The sequence below is a fragment of the Xenopus tropicalis genome, chromosome 4 (assembly GCF_000004195.4).
Source record: "Xenopus tropicalis strain Nigerian chromosome 4, UCB_Xtro_10.0, whole genome shotgun sequence".
Lineage (NCBI taxonomy): Eukaryota > Metazoa > Chordata > Amphibia > Anura > Pipidae > Xenopus > Xenopus tropicalis.
In genome coordinates, this window is record NC_030680.2 from 26,572,105 (window position 1) to 26,578,510 (window position 6,406).

Genomic DNA, 6,406 nt, shown 5'->3' on the forward strand with positions numbered 1-6,406 from the left:
GGATCAAGTACAGGTACTGTTTTATTATTACAGAGAAAAGGGAATCATTTAACCATTAAATAAACCCAATAGGACTGTTCTGCCCCCAATAAGGGGTAATTATATCTTAGTTGGGATCAAGTACAGGTACTGTTTTATTATTACAGAGAAAAGGGAATCATTTAACCATTAAATAAACCCAATAGGGCTGTTCTGCCCCAATAAGGGGTAATTATATCTTAGTTGGGATCAAATACAAGGTGCTGTTTTATTATTACAGAGAAAAAGGAAATCATGTTGAAAATTTAGAATTATTTGCTTATAATGGAGTCTATGGGAGATGGTCTATCCGTAATTCGGAACATTCTGGATAATGGGTTTCCGGATAAAGGGTCCAATACCTGTATTAATACTCATAGAGGCCAAATCAAAAAGAAATAGTATTATAATTTGCTTAATGTATAATACATACAAAATCAGTGCAAAATATCCTCTAGGGAGCTGCCTTTCCTGGGGTGCAAGTGCTTGGTGGAAAGTGCTCCTTACAGCTCTAGCAATTGCACCCTGTGAAATAGAAAATAAACCCTCAGATGTAATTCATATTTCTTATACTGGAGCAGATTCTGCATAAATGAACATTATTAAAATAAATTAGTGATTCTGTAGCAATATGAAATTGATTTCTTTGTTCAAAATTAATTTACTGAATTTCTCAGTTTAATTGAATATTAAAGCAAGGACACTGAACGTTAGTGAATTATAGTTTCTCTGCACCATCAGTACAAATTATACTTTATGTGATGAGTTCAGCTCACAGGTGATTCAAACTCCTTGCATGGGTCCCTTTAATATCCAATTAAACTGAGAAACTCAGCAAATGAACTTTCAATGTATTACAGGTATGGAACCTGTTATCCAGAATGCTCTGGACCTGGGGTTTTCCAGATAAGGGATCTTTCCGTAATTTGGATCTCTATATCTAAAGTCTACTAAAAAATAAACAAAACATTAAATAAACCCAATAGGACTGTTCTGCCCCCAATAAGGGGTAATTATATCTTAGTTGGGATCAAGTACAGGTACTGTTTTATTATTACAGAGAAAAGGGAATCATTTAACCATTAAATAAACCCAATAGGGCTGTTCTGCCCCCAATAAGGGGTAATTATATCTTAGTTGGGATCAAGTACAGGTACTGTTTTATTATTAGAGAGAAAAGGGAATCATTTAACCATTAAATAAACCCAATAGGGCTGTTCTGCCCCCAATAAGGGGTAATTATATCTTAGTTGGGATCAAGTACAGGTACTGTTTTATTATTACAGAGAAAAAGGAATCATTTAACCATGAAATAAACCCAATAGGGCTGTTCTGCCCCCAATAAGGGGTAATTATATCTTAGTTGGGATCAAGTACAGGTACTGTTTTATTATTACAGAGAAAAGGGAATCATTTAACCATTAAATAAACCCAATAGGGCTGTTCTGCCCCCAATAAGGGGTAATTATATCTTAGTTGAGATCAAGTACAGGTACTGTTTTATTATTACAGAGAAAAAGGAAATCATTTTATAAAATTAGAATTATTTGCTTATAATGGAGTGTATGTGAGATGGCATTTCCGTAATTCGGAATTTTCTGAATAACGAGTTTCCGGATAAGGGATCCCATACCTGTATTACCATTTTCATACAACTGAGCTCATTTACAGAGATTCTGGTCCAGTAAAGGCTAATAATTAGCGATGAGCAAATGTTTTTGCCAGGCATGATTCTGCACCGAAATTCTGCATGGAGGAATTTTTCTGTCAAATGACCGTAAAATTGACAGTTGTGTAAAAAAAAATGTCGGTTGCGTCAAAAAAGTCACGGTCATGTCAAAAACAGACGTGGCCAGAGCAAAAAAGTTGCGCGCATCCGAAAAGAAGTGTTTTGCAAATGTTGCACTGTTTTGTCAATTTTTCCGAAAGCCAAATTTGACAGATTCGCTCATCACTACTGATAATTATAGTCAAGTCCACGTTCCCCTATTCCGTCTAAATAACAAGTCCAATTTCTTATAAAAATACACAATAAAAAAGTCTGCTTCAGTATTATCTTTAATTGTCAGTGTATTTTATTGTCAATCCTATAAAGTTTCACTGCTCCTATAGGCTGAATGTAGGCAAATATCAGACTGTGTTACAGGTGCACTAGATCTGGATAACACGGATAACATCTTAACTTAGAGTAGTTAGTATAACAAGATAGGAAGCTAAGCCTACAGACTCTCCCTTTTCCTCAAACGATCTTTACGTCACATCTACTTATCCTCCAAAATCCTTGTTCCAATCCCTGAAATACCATTAGGATACAGACGGCTCTGTAAGTCATGTGACTCACTGGTGGGAAAATTGTGTAATAATGCTTTGCTGGACTTTACATTTCACTTTTTTTTTTCAATAACAGTTGATAAAAATATCTTTGGGAGCATGAGTTCCCGTTAATAGCCCCCCCCCTGTCTCGCTTCTAATAATGAGCAAACATTTTACATTTTACAGTAAAATTTTACTTTTTGCCAGTTGCAAACATTTTTGTTTTGCCAGAAAACAAAATGCAAAAATACGCCAACACTTTCCAGCACTCCAATGCATTTGGTGACATTTTATTATCATTAATTCTTTCTCAGTTTTGCAAATTTTTGGCAATGTAAAATGGCCCAGTCACTGATCACTACATGCTACCCATGATTTTCCCACCTACTTACTCACTAGTGGTCAGCAAATCTGACCCGTTTCTGCAAAAAATTTACGTTAAAAAATGTAGCCAAACACGAAAATGACGCAAGGCAAAAAAATTGTCACGCTAGTCAAAAAAAACGCACAATATTTTTTGACACGCCTAAGTTTTTTACACGTTCATCGTTTTTTTTTTTGCTGTGCACAACTTTTTGGCGCAAGGCCCGAGGGATTTAAAGCTTATACTTCATCAGATGAGTATGACATATAACCAATATGTATGTATGTATAAATAATCCTGCTTTACTTAAGCTGGCCATACACGGTATGATCTTCTCCCAATATCCCCACCCACAGGCGGCCCTAGGTATCAAACAATTTAATTAAAATGGCGGGTATAGGCACTGTCGGTTCGGGGACCACATCAACAAGCCAATGTGGTCCCCAATCAAACCTGCCCAATTGAGATCCAGCTGATTTCAGGCCAGATGTGGGTCAGGGAGGCCCGTCATATGTGCCCATACATGGGCAGATAAGCTAAATGACCGATATTGGCAGCTAGGATCGGCCTGTGTATGGGCACCTTTACTAGCGCATTAGATTTATTCATGTGTCCAGACACTTAGGAGCCCATTTATCAATGTATGAGTTTTAGAACTGTGCATACTTTCTGTGATTTTTTCGTTAATTTCCGCGACTTTTTTGTACTTTTTGATAATTTGTACTACAAAATCGTATTGTCGCGCCGAGTATGAAAGTTTCGGATTCATTCAAGCTTTGGTATCGTGACTTTCCTTGAGCCAGGTTGGAGCTGCAGAGTGCCATTGAGCCCTATGGGAGACTTTCCTTGGGCCAGGTTGGAGCTGCAGAGTGCCATTGAGTCCTATGGGAGACTTTCCTTGGGCCAGGTTGGAGCTGCAGAGTGCCATTGAGCCCTATGGGAGGCTTTCCTTGGGCCGGGTTGGAGCTGCAGAGTGCCATTGAGCCCTATGGGAGACTTTCCTTGGGCCGGGTTGGAGCTGCAAAGTGCCATTGAGCCCTATGGGAGACTTTCCTTGGGCCGGGTTGGAGCTGCAGAGTGCCATTGAGCCCTATGGGAGACTTTCCTTGGGCCGGGTTGGAGCTGCAGAGTGCCATTGAGCCCTATGGGAGACTTTCCTTGGGCCAGGTTGGAGCTGCAGAGTGCCATTGAGCCCTATGGGAGACTTTCCTTGGGCCGGGTTGGAGCTGCAGAGTGCCATTGAGCCCTATGGGAGACTTTCCTTGGGCCAGGTTGGAGCTGCAGAGTGCCATTGAGCCCTATGGGAGACTTTCCTTGGGCCGGGTTGGAGCTGCAGAGTGCCATTGAGTCCTATGGGAGACTTTCCTTGGGCCGGGTTGGAGCTGCAGAGTGCCATTGAGCCCTATGGGAGACTTTCCTTGGGCCAGGTTGGAGCTGCAGAGTGCCATTGAGCCCTATGGGAGACTTTCCTTGGGCCGGGTTGGAGCTGCAGAGTGCCATTGAGCCCTATGGGTGACTTTCCTTGGGCTAGGTTGGAGCTGCAGAGTGCCATTGAGCCCTATGGGAGACTTTCCTTGGGCCAGGTTGGAGCTGCAGAGTGTCATTGAGCCCTATGGGAGACTTTGCTTGGGCCAGGTTGGAGCTGCAGAGTGCCATTGAGCCCTATGGGAGACTTTCCTTGGGCCAGGTTGGAGCTGCAGAGTGCCATTGAGCTCTATGGGAGACTTTCCTTGGGCCGGGTTGGAGCTGCAGAGTGCCATTGAGCCCTATGGGAGACTTTCCTTGGGCCGGGTTGGAGCTGCAGAGTGCCATTGAGCCCTATGGGAGACTTTCCTTGGGCCGGGTTGGAGCTGCAGAGTGCCATTGAGCCCTATGGGAGACTTTCCTTGGGCCAGGTTGGAGCTGCAGAGTGCCATTGAGCCCTATGGGAGACTTTCCTTGGGCCAGGTTGGAGCTGCAGAGTGCCATTGAGCCCTATGGGAGACTTTCCTTGGGCCGGGTTGGAGCTGCAGAGTGCCATTGAGCCCTATGGGAGACTTTCCTTGGGCCAGGTTGGAGCTGCAGAGTGCCATTGAGCCCTATGGGAGACTTTCCTTGGGCCAGGTTGGAGCTGCAGAGTGCCATTGAGCCCTATGGGAGGCTTCCAAAATCCTGCACAGAAGGATCAAAGTCAGAAAGGTTTTCGCACCTTTTACGATCGTTCGGATACAAAAATTTCGGATTGTACCACGATATTTTCGTACGACCATGATGCGTTACGAAATTTTCTTATCTAATACGTTTTTTTCCCACTCGCATACCAGTGCTGGCAAATGAAAGCACTGACTGGGTCTTTTGGCAGTTGATCAAGTGACTTACTGCATGCCCAGCACTATGTCATCATTGTATGATAGGATTTTTCATCAAGCAGATTCCAGCCAAAATGTTTTTGGCCAAGGTTTGACAAGATATCCGGTCAGTTGTATGAATATTCTGCCACTCATGCATGTGTACTCCAGCCTGGCTCTGGTCTATGCTCTCATTGGGTTCTCCAGTTAATTCATAAACATTCAGATATAAGAGGCAGTCACTGCTAAGAATGCAGCTAGCATTCATAGGGACTTCCTAGGGACACTTTGCCCAAAGCATGGCAAGTACTTGATACCTAGTATGGCTGCTTCCTTAGCTTTCCCAAACTTGCTTTTGTCTGCTGCTGTTGCATTTTTCTTTCTTTCTTCTTTTCTTTTTTTGTTATCAGCAGTGCTGTAACTCTTCAAGGCAGGAGGGTGAAGGGGTCCTCCATCCACCTTTCCCTAATCACCTTTCCCTAATCTGCAGCTGGCAACATGATATATTTATGAAGAGTTCACAGGGGGTTACGCTGAGTGTCCTTTTATTATTTATTTGATTATTGAAACTTAGCAGTAACGGCTACATTTCCCACCCTAGGCTTATACTCAAGTCAATAAGTTTATCCAGTTTTTTCAGGTAAAATTAGGTACCTTGGCTTTTATTTGGATCGGCTTATACTCGAGTATATATGGTAATACATTTATTTCCTGCTTTCTGGAAATGGTAACTACCTGTATGATGTATTATACTTGCTTACTAATATCCCCCCTGGCTTAGCCATACTGAATCTGTATACATTGTAACCATCATAATACTTAGCTTGACTTGTGCCTGATTACTAAGCCGAGGCGTGGTTCTCTATATAAGAAATATTTTACAATTTTCATGTGGAGTATACTTTTCTTATGAGCCCTCACCTTAATTATACTCATTGTAAATGAATGAAAGGTTTGGCATTACAGGGATGTGCTTTCGTGTTCTGTGAAACAGTAAATAAGCTGCAGTGCTATTTAGGAATATAAAAGTTTACAATAATTGCAATGGATTTCGGTGCTTTGCATACAGCTCTGGATTTGTAGCTCACCCTTATTATGAGAGGATATCGCTGAGTCCCTCCCTGACTGTATCTGTATCCTCCACTGTCTCCCTTATTGGCTACTTAGCAAATGATGTCAGTGACAGAGACAGTACAGGATTTTCCCTGACCCTCCCTACAGGTTTAAGTACCTGCTGTAAAAGACCTTATTCATCCACAGTTATCCAGCCTCTCCCTTTTCATTTGCTCATTATCTTATATACAGAATGCTTTTTTATGAATTATCTTTTGTTCATGATATCACACAATTATGTCTATGAAGCCTTGGGCAAGTTAAAGCTAAA